Source organism: Procambarus clarkii, chromosome 33 (assembly GCF_040958095.1).
Source record: "Procambarus clarkii isolate CNS0578487 chromosome 33, FALCON_Pclarkii_2.0, whole genome shotgun sequence".
Lineage (NCBI taxonomy): Eukaryota > Metazoa > Arthropoda > Malacostraca > Decapoda > Cambaridae > Procambarus > Procambarus clarkii.
In genome coordinates this window covers 44,657,256-44,679,891 of record NC_091182.1, presented here as the reverse complement: position 1 = coordinate 44,679,891, position 22,636 = coordinate 44,657,256, and positions in this window count along the sequence as shown.

Below are 22,636 nucleotides of genomic sequence, written 5' to 3'. Positions count from 1 at the left end.
CCGGTTTGTTTAATTCTAAGTTTTTTCAACAATAAATAGTACATACGCGAACGAACGGTTCGGCTGGGTAAGTATAGCGTTGTGGCGGCCATTTTCTCTGTTAGGCTGGGGTTGGGGGAAGGGGGGGGTTGGTCTCTGGTAATTGTGGTATAGGGGTAGTTATATTTGGGCCTCGGTTGGGGGGTAGGGTGTTGGTAGGGGGGTGGGGGCCCAGGGAGCAGCAGAGGGGGGACCTGAGGGAGAGGCATGGAGTTGCTAGTTAATCATTAAGATATTAATTTGTGGAGATAGGTTATATAAGGAAAGATGTTTAGGAAGGAATAAGAAAAGTGTTTGGAACTGATGAAAGTATATGAGTTATAGTGATTCATGTTAGAAGAAAGATATGTGCTTTAAAAGGTGAAGAGATTTGTAAAGGACTTTATCTGCTTAATAATATATTAATTAACGGTAAATGACCATTGGAGATAGATATTCAACAGCATAATGAGTGGACAAGTTTTAGCAGGAAGGCCGGCACAGAGAGAGAGAATGGACCGATAAATAGTTAGACATTTTTTCTCGAATGGTATACTCTAATAATCATAGGTACATATTTCAGAGCGCGACATTCGTGCGCGCGTGCGCGCACACACACATATAAACACACACTCACACACACACACACACACACACACACACACACACACACACATATATATATATATATACAAACATACATACAGTCTCGACAGTCAAATTGCAGAAACTGTCACAATTATGACAAGGATCACTCATATTGGATATATACACACACAGATAAATTCACGTGGATAAGTCACTCCAATTACACGTATGTACACACACAGACAACATATTTCAGTGAGTGTGGCCCATAGTATACATTAATACTCACACATGGCAGCCCATTCACTATTAATTGGTGTACATATTCATTCACACACATGTTTATGTGTCTCTTTCTTATAAAATACACACACACTAAAAGGAATCTTTGAGAACATTATATACCACATATGTCAGACCAATCCTGAAGTATGCAGCTCCAGCATGGAGTCCACATCTAGTCAAGCATAAGACTAAACTGGAAAAGGTTCAAAGGTTTGCCACCAGACTAGAACCCGAGCTAAGAGGTATGAGCTACGAGGAGAGACTACGGGAATTAAACCTCACTTCGTTGGAAGACAGAAGAGTTAAGGGGGACATGATCACCACATTCAAGATTCTCATGGGAATCGATAAGGTAGATGAAGGTAGGCTATTTAACACAAAGGGCACACGTACTAGGGGACACAGGTGGAAACTGAGTGCCCAAATGAGACACAGAGATATTAGAAAGAACTTTTTTAGTGTCAGAGTAGTTGACAAATGGAATGCATTAGGAAGTGATGTGGTGGAGGCTGACTCCATACACAGTTTCAAGTGTAGATATGATAGAGCCCAATAGGCTCAGGAACTAGTACTCCTGTTGATTGACGGTTGAGAGGCGGGACCAAAGAGCCAGAGCTCAACCCCCGCAAGCACAATAAGGTGAGTACAATTAGGTGAGTACCCACAAACTCATTGTTAATTTTCCCTGGAACACAACCCGACAAACCGTTTAACAACCAGGTACCCATTCACTGCTTCGTGAAGATAATCGTTAAGTTAAGGATTGGTGCCTAGTCAATCCGCTCTTCCCCTGCCAGCCAGGATATGAACCCAGGCGAAATCGCTTGCGAAGCGCTAGGTGAGTGCCTTACCACTGATCCACAGGGACTGCCCAAATATGAATGCCATCAGCAGCACTAGCAGTTGGTGTTACCAGGCAGGTTACCCATCCAATTACTAACCAAATTGAAAGTTGCTTAACTTGGCTAATGGGACGAGAAGCAGTGTCCTTTAAGTGGTAGTATGGCCGTTGTTATTGTATACAAGTGGTAACCAATAACTTGTGAGTGAGTGAGTGATGATAATGGTAACTGCGGCGGAGGATACTCACACATACCAGCCAATTCTCCATTAATGATAGTTCTTATAGTCAAACAAACCAACCAAAAGTGGACTATTGCACCAACATGGAAATGTTTGGATGCCATTGATCTCGCACAAATCGCTTATAAATGCCACCCGCCGCTATTTATAAAACCTAAACAATCCTCTTCTAAGCACGAATGATTACTCTTAGGCCTTGGATTATGTTCACTTAGGCTTCATTGAGTCAATACATATAACTTCTTTGAGTCGGGGGACAGGCAGACAGGCAGTCTATATATACATGTTAGGCTTATAAAGTGGTCTCCAACACCCACCCCACAAGGTTAAACTAACCCTCACTCACCAGGATGCTAGTAGCTCACTAACTCCTGGATACCTATTTACTGCTAGATGAACAGGTGCATTGGGTGATAGGAAACGCTACCAACAATTACAGCCCTGCCCGACCGCGATTCGAACCCTGGAATCCCTTATTGAGAGTCGAGAAGGAACACATCATTCATGTTACATATATGTGTACTCACCTATTTGTGCCAGGAGGATCGAGCATTAATCTTAGAGTCTGCCTTTAAGCCGTCAGTTGTTTATAGCAATAACTCTTGGCCTATTTCCTAACTTAACCTAGCCTAGCCTATACCCTACCCTAACCTATAACCTACCACAATCTAAAACCAAACCTAATATAACCTAACCTAATCTAAACCTAACCTAGCCTACACCTAAACCCAATCTCCCTAACTTACCTAACTAAGCTAACCTAACCAAACCTAACCTAACTAACCTAACCTAACCTAACTAACCTAACCTAACCTAACCTAACTAACCTAACCTAACTAATCTAACCTAACCTAACTAACGTAACCTAACCTAACCTAACCTAACCTAACCAAACCTAACCTAACTAACCTAACCTAACCTAATCTATCCTAACTTAACTAACCTAACCTAAACCTAACCAAACCTAACCTAACTAACCTAACCTAACCTAACCTAACCTAAACCTAACCTAACCTAACTTAACCAAACCTAACCTAACCAAACTTAACCTAACCTAACCTAACCTAACCAAACCTAACCTAACTAACCTAACCTAACCTAACTAACCTAACCTAAACCTAACCAAACCTAACCTAACTAACCTAACCAAACTTAACCTAACCTAACCAAACTTAACCTAGCCTAACCAAACTTAACCTAACCTAGGGGCTGGTCCGAAACCTGCACACAGAAATAACATCTCATGAGACCAGAAGACATGGCAGGATGTGCAGAATACCCCCGTTGAAAAACAGAGGTGCAACTGGTACTCTGAGAGAGAACTCTATCAACATCAGAGGTCCGAGACTGTTCAACACGCTTCCACTACACATAAGGGGCATAACTGGCCGACCCCTCACAGTGTTCAAGAGAGAACTGGATAAGCACCTCCAAAGGATACCTGATCAACCAGGCTGTGACTCATACGTCAGGCTGCGAGTAGCCGCGTCCAACAGCCTGGTTGATCAGTCCGGCAACCAGGAAGCCTGGTCGACGACCGGCCGCGGGGACGCTAAGCCCCGGAAGCACCTCAAGGTAAGGTAACCTAACCTAACCTAACCAAACCTAACCTAACTAACCTAACCTAACCTAACTAACCTAACCTAAACCTAACCAAACCTAACCTAACTAACCTAACCAAACTTAACCTAACCTAACCAAACTTAACCTAACCTAACCAAACTTAACCTAACCTAACCTAACCTAATCTAACCTAACCAAACCTAACCTAACCAAACTTAACCTAACCTAACCTAACCTAACCTAACCTAACCAAACTTAACCTAACCTAACCTAACCAACACCCACCTCACAAGATCGAACACCTAAACTGACCCTGACTGACCCTCACCAGGATGCAATCCTACATGAAGCTCACAACTCCTGGATACCTGTTTACTGCTAGGAGAACAGAGGCATTAGGTGATAGGAAACGCTACCAATAATTTCAGTCCTGCCTGGCCGGGTTTCGATCCAGGAATCCCCGATCGTTAGTCTAGAAGGAACACATACATGTTTCATATTTCTGTGTACTCACCTATTTGTACTTGCAGGACTGAGCATCAGTTTTTGAACGCTGACAATATAGCCGCCGGTTGTTTAAAGCAATGACTCCTGGTCTATTTTCCTGTCATATCAACTTTTAAAATTATGAATGGAGTTTGCATCTACAACTGTGGGTTTTTGTAAGTTTGTTCTCACCTAGTTGTATTCACCTAGTTGTGTTTGCTAGGTTTGATATTCAGATCTTTGGTCCCACCTCTCAACCATCAATCAATTGCCCAAGTAGTTTTCCAGAAGTTATGTAACTCATAACTCTCAGCTCTGTTAGAAAAAAGGCTGGGGCTGCATATTCAATTATTTGTCTCGCATAGGTTGAAAAAAAGGTTCATTCTTCTTTACACGTTAGAAATGTTACTTTGAACATGTTCTATCCAAGTCGGATAGAACATATTCTTAATCCGGATAGACCTGCGTTCGAGCCTGTCGAAACGGTTGCAATTACAGGGCATATATTGTCCTCTCCTGTAGCAGCATCAGGTTCGATAGATTCTCTGGACAGCCGATGATTGACCTTCTGGCAGTTCTCACGTTGACAAATTTAAAACTGTTTTTTTGATAAAAATAAACGGCACATTCCTTAGATGTTTAAATTTTTTATCTCTGTCCGTGTATGTGTCTTGAGTTGAATTTTGATTCCTTGTGTTTCTTGATTCCTTGTGTTTCTTGATTCCTTGTGTTTCTTGATTCCGTGTGTGTCTTGAATCCGTTTGTGTCTTGATTCCTTGTGTTTCTTGATTCCGTGTGTGCCTTGATTCCTTGTGTGTCTTGATTCCTTGTGTTTCTTGATTCAGTGTGTGTCTTGATTCCGTGTGTGTCTTGATTCCGTGTGTGTCTTGATTCCGTCTGTGCCTTGATTCCTTGTGTTTCTTGATTCCGAATGTGTCTTGGTTCCGTGTGTGTCTTGATTCCGTGTGTGTCTTGATTCCGTGTGTGTCTTGATTCCGTCTGTGCCTTGATTCCTTGTGTTTCTTGATTCCGTGTGTGTCTTGATTCCGTTTGTGTCTTGATTCCTTGTGTTTCTTGATTCCGTGTGTGCCTTGATTCCTTGTGTTTCTTGATTCCGTGTGTGTCTTGATTCCGTGTGTGTCTTGATTCCGTGTGTTTCTTGATTCCGTGTGTGTCTTGATTCCGTGTGTGTCTTGATTCCGTGTGTGTCTTGATTCCGTGTGTGTCTTGATTCCGTGTGTGTCCTGATTCCTTGTGTTTCTTGATTCCTTGTGTTTCTTGATTCCGTGTGTGTCTTGATTCCTTGTGTTTCTTGATTCCGTGAGTGTCTTGATTCCTTGTGTGTCTTGATTCCGTCTGTGCCTTCATTCCTTGTGTTTCTTGATTCCGAGTGTGTCTTGATTCCGTGTGTTTCTTGATTCCGTGTGTGTCTTGATTCCGTGTGTGTCTTGATTCCGTGTGTGTCTTGATTCCGTCTGTGCCTTGATTCCTTGTGTTTCTTGATTCCGTGTGTGTCTTGATTCCGTTTGTGTCTTGATTCCTTGTGTCTCTTGTTTCCGTGTGTGCCTTGATTCCTTGTGTTTCTTGATTCCGTGTGTGTCTTGATTCCGATTGTGTCTTGATTCCTTGTGTCTCTTGATTCCGTGTGTGCCTTGATTTCTTGTGTTTCTTGATTCCTTGTGTGTCTTGATTCCGTGTGTTTCTTGATTCCGTGTGTGTCTTGATTCCGTGTGTGTCTTGATTCCGTGTGTGTCTTGATTCCGTGTGGGTCCTGATTCCTTGTGTTTCTTGATTCCTTGTGTTTCTTGATTCCGTGTTTGTCTTGATTCCGTCTGTGCCTTGATTCCTTATGTGTCTTGATTTCGTGTGTGTCTCCTGAGTGTGTCTTGTTTCCGCGTGTGTCTTGATTCCGTATGTTCCCGTGTCCGTCAGAGTCTTAGGTTAGTCTTAGGTTAGGTTAGGTTAGGTTAGTTAGTGTCCGTGTCAATGTCTATGTCATTGTCCCCGGGGTTTTGAGTCCAGGATGCCATTTGTGTCCCCTCAAATTGCCTCCCTTATCTCCACCTTGGGATCGTGTCAGTGTCCATGTGTGTCTTGATTCTGTGTGTGTCTTGAGTCCGTGTGTATCTTGAGTCCGTTTGTGTCTTGATTCTGTGAGTGTCTTGAGTCCGTGTGTGTCTTGATTCTGTGTGTGTCTTGAGTCCGTGTGTGTCTTGAGTACGTGTATTGATTCCGTGTGTCCGTGTCCGTTAGAGTCTATGAGTGTCCGTGTCCGTGTCATTATCCCTGGGGTATTGAGTCCAGGATGCCATTTGTGTCCCCTCAAATTGCCTCCCTTATCTCCACCTTGGGATCGTGTCAGTGTCCATGTGTGTCTTGATTCCGTGTGTGTCTTGAGTCCGCGTGTGTCTTGAGTCCGTGTGTGTCTTGAGTCCGTGTGTGTCTTGAGTCCGTGTGTGTCTTGATTCCGCGTGTGTCTTGAGTCCGTGTGTGTCTTGAGTCCGTGTGTGTCTTTAGTCCGTGTGTGTCTTGAGTCCGCGTGTGTCTTGAGTCCGTGTGTGTCTTGATTCCGCGTGTGTCTTGAGTCCGCGTGTGTCTTGAGTCCGTGTGTGTCTTGATTCCGCGTGTGTCTTGAGTCCGTGTGTGTCTTGAGTCCGTGTGTGTCTTTAGTCCGTGTGTGTCTTGAGTCCGCGTGTGTCTTGAGTCCGTGTGTGTCTTGAGTCCGTGTGTGTCTTGAGTCCGTGTGTGTCTTGATTCCGCGTGTGTCTTGAGTCCGTGTGTGTCTTGAGTCCGTGTGTGTCTTTAGTCCGTGTGTGTCTTGAGTCCGCGTGAGTCTTGAGTCCGTGTGTGTCTTGATTCCGCGTGTGTCTTGAGTCCGCGTGTGTCTTGATTCCGTGTGTGTCTTGAGTCCGCGTGTGTCTTGAGTCCGTGTGTGTCTTGAGTCTGCGTGTGTCTTGAGTCCGTGTGTGTCTTGATTCCGCGTGTGTCTTGAGTCCTGTGTGTCCGGGTGTCTTTGGGGTTTTGGGTCCAGGAAGCTATTTGTGTCGACCCAAATTGCCTCCCTTCTCCCCACCTGAAATCCAGGTGAATTGAAAGACCTGCCCGAGGTCAGTGGATCCAGGTATCCGTCCGTGGGCCCCCGGATTTCAACCCTTCCCCACATTCCAAGGGGTCAGTCAATCAATCTTCAGCTATCCAGAGAATCTATCGAAACTGATGCTCCTACAGGAGGGGACACACAGATAAATCTGTGCCCTGTACTTGCAACCGTTCCGACAGGCTCGAACGCAGGTCTATCCGGATTAAGAACATGTTCTATCCGACTAGGCCACGCTGGAGTTGCCTTCTGAATCAAATTTTGCACTTGTATTTATATCTCGTAGTAAGGTTAGTTAGTGTCTATTTATCAACATTTGCAATGATTGACGTGTGAAGTTGTGAGTTTGTGTTGACAGATAGAAATTCATAACAGCTTATTCGATGAGGTTGCAGTCCAGTGAGGCAGTTTCATGAATGAATATTGGAGAATTTAGGCAAACTGACGTGTGTGTGTGTGTGTGTGTGTGTGTGTGTGTGTGTGTGGTGTGTGTGTGTTTAAAGGTATGTATTATTTAATATTTAGTGTGGTGTGTGTGTGTGTGTCCAAATGAGTTTGTGAATGGTAAACAAGCAATCCAATACCTAATATGTGCTAATCTAGGCCTCGTTTTGTATACATATATATATGTGTTTACTAGGGAATGAAAATCCGGTTTGTTTAATTCTAAGTTTTTTCAACAATAAATAGTACATACGCGAACGAACGGTTCGGCTGGGTAAGTATAGCGTTGTGGCGGCCATTTTCTCTGTTAGGCTGGGGTTGGGGGAAGGGGGGGGTTGGTCTCTGGTAATTGTGGTATAGGGGTAGTTATATTTGGGCCTCGGTTGGGGGGTAGGGTGTTGGTAGGGGGTGGGGGACCAGGGAGCAGCAGAGGGGGACCTGAGGGAGAGGCATGGAGTTGCTAGTTAATCATTAAGATAAATTTGTGGAGATAGGTTATATAAGGAAAGATGTTTAGGAAGGAATAAGAAAAGTGTTTGGAACTGATGAAAGTATATGAGTTATAGTGATTCATGTTAGAAGAAAGATATGTGCTTTAAAAGGTGAAGAGATTTGTAAAGGACTTTATCTGCTTAATAATATATTAATTAACGGTAAATGACCATTGGAGATAGATATCAACAGCATAATGAGTGGACAAGTTTTAGCAGTAAGGCCGGCACAGAGAGAGAGAATGGACCGATAAATAGTTAGACATTTTTTCTCGAATGGTATACTCTAATAATCATAGGTACATATTTCAGAGCGCGACATTCGTGCGCGCGCGCGCGCACACACACATATAACACACACTCACACACACACACACACACACACACACACACACACACACCACACACACACACACACACACACACACACACACACACACACACACACACACACACACACACACACATATATATATATACAAACATACATACAGTCTCGACAGTCAAATTGCAGAAACTGTCACAATTATGACAAGGATCACTCATATTGGATATATACACACACAGATAAATTCACGTGGATAAGTCACTCCAATTACACGTATGTACACACACAGACAACATATTTCAGTGAGTGTGGCCCATATATACATTAATACTCACACATGGCAGCCCATTCACTATTAATTGGTGTACATATTCATTCACACACATGTTTATGTGTCTCTTTCTTATAAAATACACACACACTGAAAGGAATCTTTGAGAACATTATATACCACATATGTCAGACCAATCCTGAAGTATGCAGCTCCAGCATGGAGTCCACATCTAGTCAAGCATAAGACTAAACTGGAAAAGGTTCAAAGGTTTGCCACCAGACTAGAACCCGAGCTAAGAGGTATGAGCTACGAGGAGAGACTACGGGAATTAAACCTCACTTCGTTGGAAGACAGAAGAGTTAAGGGGGACATGATCACCACATTCAAGATTCTCATGGGAATCGATAAGGTAGATGAAGGTAGGCTATTTAACACAAAGGGCACACGTACTAGGGGACACAGGTGGAAACTGAGTGCCCAAATGAGACACAGAGATATTAGAAAGAACTTTTTTAGTGTCAGAGTAGTTGACAAATGGAATGCATTAGGAAGTGATGTGGTGGAGGCTGACTCCATACACAGTTTCAAGTGTAGATATGATAGAGCCCAATAGGCTCAGGAACTAGTACTCCTGTTGATTGACGGTTGAGAGGCGGGACCAAAGAGCCAGAGCTCAACCCCCGCAAGCACAATAAGGTGAGTACAATTAGGTGAGTACCCACAAACTCATTGTTAATTTTCCCTGGAACACAACCCGACAAACCGTTTAACAACCAGGTACCCATTCACTGCTTCGTGAAGATAATCGTTAAGTTAAGGATTGGTGCCTAGTCAATCCGCTCTTCCCCTGCCAGCCAGGATATGAACCCAGGCGAAATCGCTTGCGAAGCGCGAGGTGAGTGCCTTACCACTGATCCACAGGGACTGCCCAAATATGAATGCCATCAGCAGCACTAGCAGTTGGTGTTACCAGGCAGGTTACCCATCCAATTACTAACCAAATTGAAAGTTGCTTAACTTGGCTAATGGGACGAGAAGCAGTGTCCTTTAAGTGGTAGTATGGCCGTTGTTATTGAATACAAGTGGTAACCAATAACTTGTGAGTGAGTGAGTGAGTGATGATAATGGTAACTGCGGCGGAGGATACTCACACATACCAGCCAATTCTCCATTAATGATAGTTCTTATAGTCAAACAAACCAACCAAAAGTGGACTATTGCACCAACATGGAAATGTTTGGATGCCATTGATCTCGCACAAATCGCTTATAAATGCCACCCGCCGCTATTTATAAAACCTAAACAATCCTCTTCTAAGCACGAATGACTACTCTTAGGCCTTGGATTATGTTCACTTAGGCTTCATTGAGTCAATACATATAACTTCTTTGAGTCGGGGGACAGGCAGACAGGCAGTCTATATATACATGTTAGGCTTATAAAGTGGTCTCCAACACCCACCCCACAAGGTTAAACTAACCCTCACTCACCAGGATGCTAGTAGCTCACTAACTCCTGGATACCTATTTACTGCTAGATGAACAGGTGCATTGGGTGATAGGAAACGCTACCAACAATTACAGCCCTGCCCGACCGCGATTCGAACCCTGGAATCCCTTATTGAGAGTCGAGAAGGAACACATCATTCATGTTACATATATGTGTACTCACCTATTTGTGCCAGGAGGATCGAGCATTAATCTTAGAGTCTGCCTTTAAGCCGTCAGTTGTTTATAGCAATAACTCTTGGCCTATTTCCTAACTTAACCTAGCCTAGCCTATACCCTACCCTAACCTATAACCTACCACAATCTAAAACCAAACCTAATATAACCTAACCTAATCTAAACCTAACCTAGCCTACACCTAAACCCAATCCCTAACTTACCTAACTAAGCTAACCTAACCAAACCTAACCTAACTAACCTAACCTAACCTAACTAACCTAACCTAACCTAACCTAACTAACCTAACCTAACTAATCTAACTAACCTAACTAACGTAACCTAACCTAACCTAACCTAACCTAACCAAACCTAACCTAACTAACCTAACCTAACCTAATCTATCCTAACTTAACTAACCTAACCTAAACCTAACCAAACCTAACCTAACTAACCTAACCTAACCTAACCTAACCTAACCTAAACCTAACCTAACCTAACTTAACCAAACCTAACCTAACCAAACTTAACCTAACCTAACCTAACCTAACCAAACCTAACCTAACTAACCTAACCTAACCTAACTAACCTAACCTAAACCTAACCAAACCTAACCTAACTAACCTAACCAAACTTAACCTAACCTAACCAAACTTAACCTAGCCTAACCAAACTTAACCTAACCTAGGGGCTGGTCCGAAACCTGCACACAGAAATAACATCTCATGAGACCAGAAGACATGGCAGGATGTGCAGAATACCCCCGTTGAAAAACAGAGGTGCAACTGGTACTCTGAGAGAGAACTCTATCAACATCAGAGGTCCGAGACTGTTCAACACGCTTCCACTACACATAAGGGGCATAACTGGCCGACCCCTCACAGTGTTCAAGAGAGAACTGGATAAGCACCTCCAAAGGATACCTGATCAACCAGGCTGTGACTCATACGTCAGGCTGCGAGTAGCCGCGTCCAACAGCCTGGTTGATCAGTCCGGCAACCAGGAAGCCTGGTCGACGACCGGGCCGCGGGGACGCTAAGCCCCGGAAGCACCTCAAGGTAAGGTAACCTAACCTAACCTAACCAAACCTAACCTAACTAACCTAACCTAACCTAACTAACCTAACCTAAACCTAACCAAACCTAACCTAACTAACCTAACCAAACTTAACCTAACCTAACCAAACTTAACCTAACCTAACCAAACTTAACCTAACCTAACCTAACCTAATCTAACCTAACCAAACCTAACCTAACCAAACTTAACCTAACCTAACCTAACCTAACCTAACCTAACCAAACTTAACCTAACCTAACCTAACCAACACCCACCTCACAAGATCGAACACCTAAACTGACCCTGACTGACCCTCACCAGGATGCAATCCTACATGAAGCTCACAACTCCTGGATACCTGTTTACTGCTAGGAGAACAGAGGCATTAGGTGATAGGAAACGCTACCAATAATTTCAGTCCTGCCTGGCCGGGTTTCGATCCAGGAATCCCCGATCGTTAGTCTAGAAGGAACACATACATGTTTCATATTTCTGTGTACTCACCTATTTGTACTTGCAGGACTGAGCATCAGTTTTTGAACGCTGACAATATAGCCGCCGGTTGTTTAAAGCAATGACTCCTGGTCTATTTTCCTGTCATATCAACTTTTAAAATTATGAATGGAGTTTGCATCTACAACTGTGGGTTTTTGTAAGTTTGTTCTCACCTAGTTGTATTCACCTAGTTGTGTTTGCTAGGTTTGATATTCAGATCTTTGGTCCCACCTCTCAACCATCAATCAATTGCCCAAGTAGTTTTCCAGAAGTTATGTAACTCATAACTCTCAGCTCTGTTAGAAAAAAGGCTGGGGCTGCATATTCAATTATTTGTCTCGCATAGGTTGAAAAAAAGGTTCATTCTTCTTTACACGTTAGAAATGTTACTTTGAACATGTTCTATCCAAGTCGGATAGAACATATTCTTAATCCGGATAGACCTGCGTTCGAGCCTGTCGAAACGGTTGCAATTACAGGGCACATATTGTCCTCTCCTGTAGCAGCATCAGGTTCGATAGATTCTCTGGACAGCCGATGATTGACCTTCTGGCAGTTCTCACGTTGACAAATTTAAAACTGTTTTTTTGATAAAAAAAACGGCACATTCCTTAGATGTTTAAATTTTTTATCTCTGTCCGTGTATGTGTCTTGAGTTGAATTTTGATTCCTTGTGTTTCTTGATTCCTTGTGTTTCTTGATTCCTTGTGTTTCTTGATTCCGTGTGTGTCTTGAATCCGTTTGTGTCTTGATTCCTTGTGTTTCTTGATTCCGTGTGTGCCTTGATTCCTTGTGTGTCTTGATTCCTTGTGTTTCTTGATTCAGTGTGTGTCTTGATTCCGTGTGTGTCTTGATTCCGTGTGTGTCTTGATTCCGTCTGTGCCTTGATTCCTTGTGTTTCTTGATTCCGAATGTGTCTTGGTTCCGTGTGTCTTGATTCCGTGTGTGTCTTGATTCCGTGTGTGTCTTGATTCCGTCTGTGCCTTGATTCCTTGTGTTTCTTGATTCCGTGTGTGTCTTGATTCCGTTTGTGTCTTGATTCCTTGTGTTTCTTGATTCCGTGTGTGCCTTGATTCCTTGTGTTTCTTGATTCCGTGTGTGTCTTGATTCCGTGTGTGTCTTGATTCCGTGTGTTTCTTGATTCCGTGTGTGTCTTGATTCCGTGTGTGTCTTGATTCCGTGTGTGTCTTGATTCCGTTGTGTCTGATTCCTTGTGTTTCTTGATTCCTTGTGTTTCTTGATTCCGTGTGTGTCTTGATTCCTTGTGTTTCTTGATTCCGTGAGTGTCTTGATTCCTTGTGTGTCTTGATTCCGTCTGTGCCTTCATTCCTTGTGTTTCTTGATTCCGAGTGTGTCTTGATTCCGTGTGTTTCTTGATTCCGTGTGTGTCTTGATTCCGTGTGTGTCTTGATTCCGTGTGTGTCTTGATTCCGTCTGTGCCTTGATTCCTTGTGTTTCTTGATTCCGTGTGTGTCTTGATTCCGTTTGTGTCTTGATTCCTTGTGTCTCTTGTTTCCGTGTGTGCCTTGATTCCTTGTGTTTCTTGATTCCGTGTGTGTCTTGATTCCGATTGTGTCTTGATTCCTTGTGTCTCTTGATTCCGTGTGTGCCTTGATTTCTTGTGTTTCTTGATTCCTTGTGTGTCTTGATTCCGTGTGTTTCTTGATTCCGTGTGTGTCTTGATTCCGTGTGTGTCTTGATTCCGTGTGTGTCTTGATTCCGTGTGGGTCCTGATTCCTTGTGTTTCTTGATTCCTTGTGTTTCTTGATTCCGTGTTTGTCTTGATTCCGTCTGTGCCTTGATTCCTTATGTGTCTTGATTTCGTGTGTGTCTCCTGAGTGTGTCTTGTTTCCGCGTGTGTCTTGATTCCGTATGTTCCCGTGTCCGTCAGAGTCTTAGGTTAGTCTTAGGTTAGGTTAGGTTAGGTTAGTTAGTGTCCGTGTCAATGTCTATGTCATTGTCCCCGGGGTTTTGAGTCCAGGATGCCATTTGTGTCCCCTCAAATTGCCTCCCTTATCTCCACCTTGGGATCGTGTCAGTGTCCATGTGTGTCTTGATTCTGTGTGTGTCTTGAGTCCGTGTGTATCTTGAGTCCGTTTGTGTCTTGATTCTGTGAGTGTCTTGAGTCCGTGTGTGTCTTGATTCTGTGTGTGTCTTGAGTCCGTGTGTGTCTTGAGTACGTGTATTGATTCCGTGTGTCCGTCCGTCTATGAGTGTCCGTGTCCGTGTCCGTGTCCGTGTCATTATCCCTGGGGTATTGAGTCCAGGATGCCATTTGTGTCCCCTCAAATTGCCTCCCTTATCTCCACCTTGGGATCGTGTCAGTGTCCATGTGTGTCTTGATTCCGTGTGTGTCTTGAGTCCGCGTGTGTCTTGAGTCCGTGTGTGTCTTGAGTCCGTGTGTGTCTTGAGTCCGTGTGTGTCTTGATTCCGCGTGTGTCTTGAGTCCGTGTGTGTCTTGAGTCCGTGTGTGTCTTTAGTCCGTGTGTGTCTTGAGTCCGCGTGTGTCTTGAGTCCGTGTGTGTCTTGATTCCGCGTGTGTCTTGAGTCCGCGTGTGTCTTGATTCCGTGTGTGTGTCTTGAGTCCGCGTGTGTCTTGAGTCCGTGTGTGTCTTGATTCCGCGTGTGTCTTGAGTCCTGTGTGTCCGGGTGTCTTTGGGGTTTTGGGTCCAGGAAGCTATTTGTGTCGACCCAAATTGCCTCCCTTCTCCCCACCTGAAATCCAGGTGAATTGAAAGACCTGCCCGAGGTCAGTGGATCCAGGTATCCGTCCGTGGGCCCCCGGATTTCAACCCTTCCCCACATTCCAAGGGGTCAGTCAATCAATCTTCAGCTATCCAGAGAATCTATCGAAACTGATGCTCCTACAGGAGGGGACACACAGATAAATCTGTGCCCTGTACTTGCAACCGTTCCGACAGGCTCGAACGCAGGTCTATCCGGATTAAGAACATGTTCTATCCGACTAGGCCACGCTGGAGTTGCCTTCTGAATCAAATTTTGCACTTGTATTTATATCTCGTAGTAAGGTTAGTTAGTGTCTATTTATCAACATTTGCAATGATTGACGTGTGAAGTTGTGAGTTTGTGTTGACAGATAGAAATTCATAACAGCTTATTCGATGAGGTTGCAGTCCAGTGAGGCAGTTTCATGAATGAATATTGGAGAATTTAGGCAAACTGACGTGTGTGTGTGTGTGTGTGTGTGTGTGTGTGTGTGTGTGTGTGTGTGTGTGTGTGTGTGTGTGTGTGTGTGTGTGTTTAAAGGTATGTATTATTTAATATTTAGTGTGGTGTGTGTGTGTGTCCAAATGAGTTTGTGAATGGTAAACAAGCAATCCAATACCTAATATGTGCTAATCTAGGCCTCGTTTTGTATACATATATATATGTGTTTACTAGGGAATGAAAATCCGGTTTGTTTAATTCTAAGTTTTTTCAACAATAAATAGTACATACGCGAACGAACGGTTCGGCTGGGTAAGTATAGCGTTGTGGCGGCCATTTTCTCTGTTAGGCTGGGGTTGGGGGAAGGGGGGGGTTGGTCTCTGGTAATTGTGGTATAGGGGTAGTTATATTTGGGCCTCGGTTGGGGGGTAGGGTGTTGGTAGGGGGGTGGGGGCCCAGGGAGCAGCAGAGGGGGGACCTGAGGGAGAGGCATGGAGTTGCTAGTTAATCATTAAGATATTAATTTGTGGAGATAGGTTATATAAGGAAAGATGTTTAGGAAGGAATAAGAAAAGTGTTTGGAACTGATGAAAGTATATGAGTTATAGTGATTCATGTTAGAAGAAAGATATGTGCTTTAAAAGGTGAAGAGATTTGTAAAGGACTTTATCTGCTTAATAATATATTAATTAACGGTAAATGACCATTGGAGATAGATATTCAACAGCATAATGAGTGGACAAGTTTTAGCAGGAAGGCCGGCACAGAGAGAGAGAATGGACCGATAAATAGTTAGACATTTTTTCTCGAATGGTATACTCTAATAATCATAGGTACATATTTCAGAGCGCGACATTCGTGCGCGCGCGCGCGCACACACACATAAACACACACTCACACACACACACACACACACACACACACACACACACACACACACACACACACACACACACACACACACACACACACACACATATATATATATACAAACATACATACAGTCTCGACAGTCAAATTGCAGAAACTGTCACAATTATGACAAGGATCACTCATATTGGATATATACACACACAGATAAATTCACGTGGATAAGTCACTCCAATTACACGTATGTACACACACAGACAACATATTTCAGTGAGTGTGGCCCATAGTATACATTAATACTCACACATGGCAGCCCATTCACTATTAATTGGTGTACATATTCATTCACACACATGTTTATGTGTCTCTTTCTTATAAAATACACACACACTGAAAGGAATCTTTGAGAACATTATATACCACATATGTCAGACCAATCCTGAAGTATGCAGCTCCAGCATGGAGTCCACATCTAGTCAAGCATAAGACTAAACTGGAAAAGGTTCAAAGGTTTGCCACCAGACTAGAACCCGAGCTAAGAGGTATGAGCTACGAGGAGAGACTACGGGAATTAAACCTCACTTCGTTGGAAGACAGAAGAGTTAAGGGGGACATGATCACCACATTCAAGATTCTCATGGGAATCGATAAGGTAGATGAAGGTAGGCTATTTAACACAAAGGGCACACGTACTAGGGGACACAGGTGGAAACTGAGTGCCCAAATGAGACACAGAGATATTAGAAAGAACTTTTTTAGTGTCAGAGTAGTTGACAAATGGAATGCATTAGGAAGTGATGTGGTGGAGGCTGACTCCATACACAGTTTCAAGTGTAGATATGATAGAGCCCAATAGGCTCAGGAACTAGTACTCCTGTTGATTGACGGTTGAGAGGCGGGACCAAAGAGCCAGAGCTCAACCCCCGCAAGCACAATAAGGTGAGTACAATTAGGTGAGTACCACAAACTCATTGTTAATTTTCCCTGGAACACAACCCGACAAACCGTTTAACAACCAGGTACCCATTCACTGCTTCGTGAAGATAATCGTTAAGTTAAGGATTGGTGCCTAGTCAATCCGCTCTTCCCCTGCCAGCCAGGATATGAACCCAGGCGAAATCGCTTGCGAAGCGCGGTGAGTGCCTTACCACTGATCCACAGGGACTGCCCAAATATGAATGCCATCAGCAGCACTAGCAGTTGGTGTTACCAGGCAGGTTACCCATCCAATTACTAACCAAATTGAAAGTTGCTTAACTTGGCTAATGGGACGAGAAGCAGTGTCCTTTAAGTGGTAGTATGGCCGTTGTTATTGTATACAAGTGGTAACCAATAACTTGTGAGTGAGTGAGTGATGATAATGGTAACTGCGGCGGAGGATACTCACACATACCAGCCAATTCTCCATTAATGATAGTTCTTATAGTCAAACAAACCAACCAAAAGTGGACTATTGCACCAACATGGAAATGTTTGGATGCCATTGATCTCGCACAAATCGCTTATAAATGCCACCCGCCGCTATTTATAAAACCTAAACAATCCTCTTCTAAGCACGAATGATTACTCTTAGGCCTTGGATTATGTTCACTTAGGCTTCATTGAGTCAATACATATAACTTCTTTGAGTCGGGGGACAGGCAGACAGGCAGTCTATATATACATGTTAGGCTTATAAAGTGGTCTCCAACACCCACCCCACAAGGTTAAACTAACCCTCACTCACCAGGATGCTAGTAGCTCACTAACTCCTGGATACCTATTTACTGCTAGTGAACAGGTGCATTGGGTGATAGGAAACGCTACCAACAATTACAGCCCTGCCCGACCGCGATTCGAACCCTGGAATCCCTTATTGAGAGTCGAGAAGGAACACATCATTCATGTTACATATATGTGTACTCACCTATTTGTGCCAGGAGGATCGAGCATTAATCTTAGAGTCTGCCTTTAAGCCGTCAGTTGTTTATAGCAATAACTCTTGGCCTATTTCCTAACTTAACCTAGCCTAGCCTATACCCTACCCTAACCTATAACCTACCACAATCTAAAACCAAACCTAATATAACCTAACCTAATCTAAACCTAACCTAGCCTACACCTAAACCCAATCTACCTAACTTACCTAACTAAGCTAACCTAACCAAACCTAACCTAACTAACCTAACCTAACCTAACTAACCTAACCTAACCTAACCTAACTAACCTAACCTAACTAATCTAACCTAACCTAACTAACGTAACCTAACCTAACCTAACCTAACCTAACCAAACCTAACCTAACTAACCTAACCTAACCTAATCTATCCTAACTTAACTAACCTAACCTAAACCTAACCAAACCTAACCTAACTAACCTAACCTAACCTAACCTAACCTAAACCTAACCTAACCTAACTTAACCAAACCTAACCTAACCAAACTTAACCTAACTAACCTAACCTAACCTAACCAAACCTAACCTAACTAACCTAACCTAACCTAACTAACCTAACCTAAACCTAACCAAACCTAACCTAACTAACCTAACCAAACTTAACCTAACCTAACCAAACTTAACCTAGCCTAACCAAACTTAACCTAACCTAGGGGCTGGTCCCAAACCTGCACACAGAAATAACATCTCATGAGACCAGAAGACATGGCAGGATGTGCAGAATACCCCCGTTGAAAAACAGAGGTGCAACTGGTACTCTGAGAGAGAACTCTATCAACATCAGAGGTCCGAGACTGTTCAACACGCTTCCACTACACATAAGGGGCATAACTGGCCGACCCCTCACAGTGTTCAAGAGAGAACTGGATAAGCACCTCCAAAGGATACCTGATCAACCAGGCTGTGACTCATACGTCAGGCTGCGAGTAGCCGCGTCCAACAGCCTGGTTGATCAGTCCGGCAACCAGGAAGCCTGGTCGACGACCGGGCCGCGGGGACGCTAAGCCCCGGAAGCACCTCAAGGTAAGGTAACCTAACCTAACCAAACCTAACCTAACTAACCTAACCTAACCTAACTAACCTAACCTAAACCTAACCAAACCTAACCTAACTAACCTAACCAAACTTAACCTAACCTAACCAAACTTAACCTAACCTAACCAAACTTAACCTAACCTAACCTAACCTAATCTAACCTAACCAAACCTAACCTAACCAAACTTAACCTAACCTAACCTAACTAACCTAACCTAACCTAACCAAACTTAACCTAACCTAACCTAACCAACACCCACCTCACAAGATCGAACACCTAAACTGACCCTGACTGACCCTCACCAGGATGCAATCCTACATGAAGCTCACAACTCCTGGATACCTGTTTACTGCTAGGAGAACAGAGGCATTAGGTGATAGGAAACGCTACCAATAATTTCAGTCCTGCCTGGCCGGGTTTCGATCCAGGAATCCCCGATCGTTAGTCTAGAAGGAACACATACATGTTTCATATTTCTGTGTACTCACCTATTTGTACTTGCAGGACTGAGCATCAGTTTTTGAACGCTGACAATATAGCCGCCGGTTGTTTAAAGCAATGACTCCTGGTCTATTTTCCTGTCATATCAACTTTTAAAATTATGAATGGAGTTTGCATCTACAACTGTGGCTTTTTGTAAGTTTGTTCTCACCTAGTTGTATTCACCTAGTTGTGTTTGCTAGGTTTGATATTCAGATCTTTGGTCCCACCTCTCAACCATCAATCAATTGCCAAGTAGTTTTCCAGAAGTTATGTAACTCATAACTCTCAGCTCTGTTAGAAAAAAGGCTGGGGCTGCATATTCAATTATTTGTCTCGCATAGGTTGAAAAAAAGGTTCATTCTTCTTTACACGTTAGAAATGTTACTTTGAACATGTTCTATCCAAGTCGGATAGAACATATTCTTAATCCGGATAGACCTGCGTTCGAGCCTGTCGAAACGGTTGCAATTACAGGGCATATTGTCCTCTCCTGTAGCAGCATCAGGTTCGATAGATTCTCTGGACAGCCGATGATTGACCTTCTGGCAGTTCTCACGTTGACAAATTTAAAACTGTTTTTTTGATAAAAAAAACGGCACATTCCTTAGATGTTTAAATTTTTTATCTCTGTCTCTCTGCCGTGTATGTGTCTTGAGTTGTTTTGATTCCTTGTGTTTCTTGATTCCTTGTGTTTCTTGATTCCTTGTGTTTCTTGATTCCGTGTGTGTCTTGAATCCGTTTGTGTCTTGATTCCTTGTGTTTCTTGATTCCGTGTGTGCCTTGATTCCTTGTGTGTCTTGATTCCTTGTGTTTCTTGATTCAGTGTGTGTCTTGATTCCGTGTGTGTCTTGATTCCGTGTGTGTCTTGATTCCGTCTGTGCCTTGATTCCTTGTGTTTCTTGATTCCGTGTGTCTTGATTCCGTGTGTGTCTTGATTCCGTGTGTGTCTTGATTCCGTGTGTGTCTTGATTCCGTCTGTGCCTTGATTCCTTGTGTTTCTTGATTCCGTGTGTGTCTTGATTCCGTTTGTGTCTTGATTCCTTGTGTTTCTTGATTCCGTGTGTGCCTTGATTCCTTGTGTTTCTTGATTCCGTGTGTGTCTTGATTCCGTGTGTGTCTTGATTCCGTGTGTTTCTTGATTCCGTGTGTGTCTTGATTCCGTGTGTGTCTTGATTCCGTGTGTGTCTTGATTCCGTGTGTGTCCTGATTCCTTGTGTTTCTTGATTCCTTGTTGTGTTTCTTGATTCCGTGTGTGTCTTGATTCCTTGTGTTTCTTGATTCCGTGTGTGTCTTGATTCCTTGTGTGTCTTGATTCCGTCTGTGCCTTCATTCCTTGTGTTTCTTGATTCCGAGTGTGTCTTGATTCCGTGTGTTTCTTGATTCCGTGTGTGTCTTGATTCCGTGTGTGTCTTGAGTACGTGTATTCCGTGTGTCCGTGTCTATGTGTCCGTTCCGTGTCGTGTCCGTGTCATTATCCTGGGTCTTGATTCCGGATGCCATTTGTGTCCTCTTGTCCTTATTCCTTGGATCGTGTCTTGTCCATGTGTGTCTTGATTCCGTGTGTGTCTTGGTCCGCGTGTGTCTTGAGTCCGTGTGTGTCTTGAGTCCGTGTGTGTCTTGATTCCGTGTGTGTCTTGATTCCGCGTGTGTCTTGAGTCCGTGTGTGTCTTGAGTCCGTGTGTGTCTTTAGTCCGTGTGTGTCTTGAGTCCGCGTGAGTCTTGAGTCCGTGTGTGTCTTGATTCCGCGTGTGTCTTGAGTCCGCGTGTGTCTTGATTCCGTGTGTGTCTTGAGTCCGCGTGTGTCTTGAGTCCGTGTGTGTCTTGATTCCGCGTGTGTCTTGAGTCCTGTGTGTCCGGGTGTCTTTGGGGTTTTGGGTCCAGGAAGCTATTTGTGTCGACCCAAATTGCCTCCCTTCTCCCCACCTGAAATCCAGGTGAATTGAAAGACCTGCCCGAGGTCAGTGGATCCAGGTATCCGTCCGTGGGCCCCCGGATTTCAACCCTTCCCCACATTCCAAGGGGTCAGTCAATCAATCTTCAGCTATCCAGAGAATCTATCGAAACTGATGCTCCTACAGGAGGGGACACACAGATAAATCTGTGCCCTGTACTTGCAACCGTTCCGACAGGCTCGAACGCAGGTCTATCCGGATTAAGAACATGTTCTATCCGACTAGGCCACGCTGGAGTTGCCTTCTGAATCAAATTTTGCACTTGTATTTATATCTCGTAGTAAGGTTAGTTAGTGTCTATTTATCAACATTTGCAATGATTGACGTGTGAAGTTGTGAGTTTGTGTGACAGATAGAAATTCATAACAGCTTATTCGATGAGGTTGCAGTCCAGTGAGGCAGTTTCATGAATGAATATTGGAGAATTTAGGCAAACTGACGTGTGTGTGTTGTGTGTGTGTGTGTGTGTGTGTGTGTGGTGTGTGTGTGTGTGTGGTGTGGTGTGTGTGTGTGTGTGTGTGTGTGTGTGTGTGTGTTTAAAGGTATGTATTATTTAATATTTAGTGTGGTGTGTGTGTGTGTCCAAATGAGTTTGTGAATGGTAAACAAGCAATCCAATACCTAATATGTGCTAATCTAGGCCTCGTTTTGTATACATATATATATGTGTTTACTAGGGAATGAAAATCCGGTTTGTTTAATTCTAAGTTTTTTCAACAATAAATAGTACATACGCGAACGAACGGCTGGGTAAGTATAGCGTTGTGGCGGCCATTTTCTCTGTTAGGCTGGGGTTGGGGGAAGGGGGGGGTTGGTCTCTGGTAATTGTGGTATAGGGGTAGTTATATTTGGGCCTCGGTTGGGGGGTAGGGTGTTGGTAGGGGGGTGGGGGACCAGGGAGCAGCAGAGGGGGGACCTGAGGGAGAGGCATGGAGTTGCTAGTTAATCATTAAGATATTAATTTGTGGAGATAGGTTATAAGGAAAGATGTTTAGGAAGGAATAAGAAAAGTGTTTGGAACTGATGAAAGTATATGAGTTATAGTGATTCATGTTAGAAGAAAGATATGTGCTTTAAAAGGTGAAGAGATTTGTAAAGGACTTTATCTGCTTAATAATATATTAATTAACGGTAAATGACCATTGGAGATAGATATTCAACAGCATAATGAGTGGACAAGTTTTAGCAGGAAGGCCGGCACAGAGAGAGAGAATGGACCGATAAATAGTTAGACATTTTTCTCGAATGGTATACTCTAATAATCATAGGTACATATTTCAGAGCGCGACATTCGTGCGCGCGCGCGCGCACACACACAT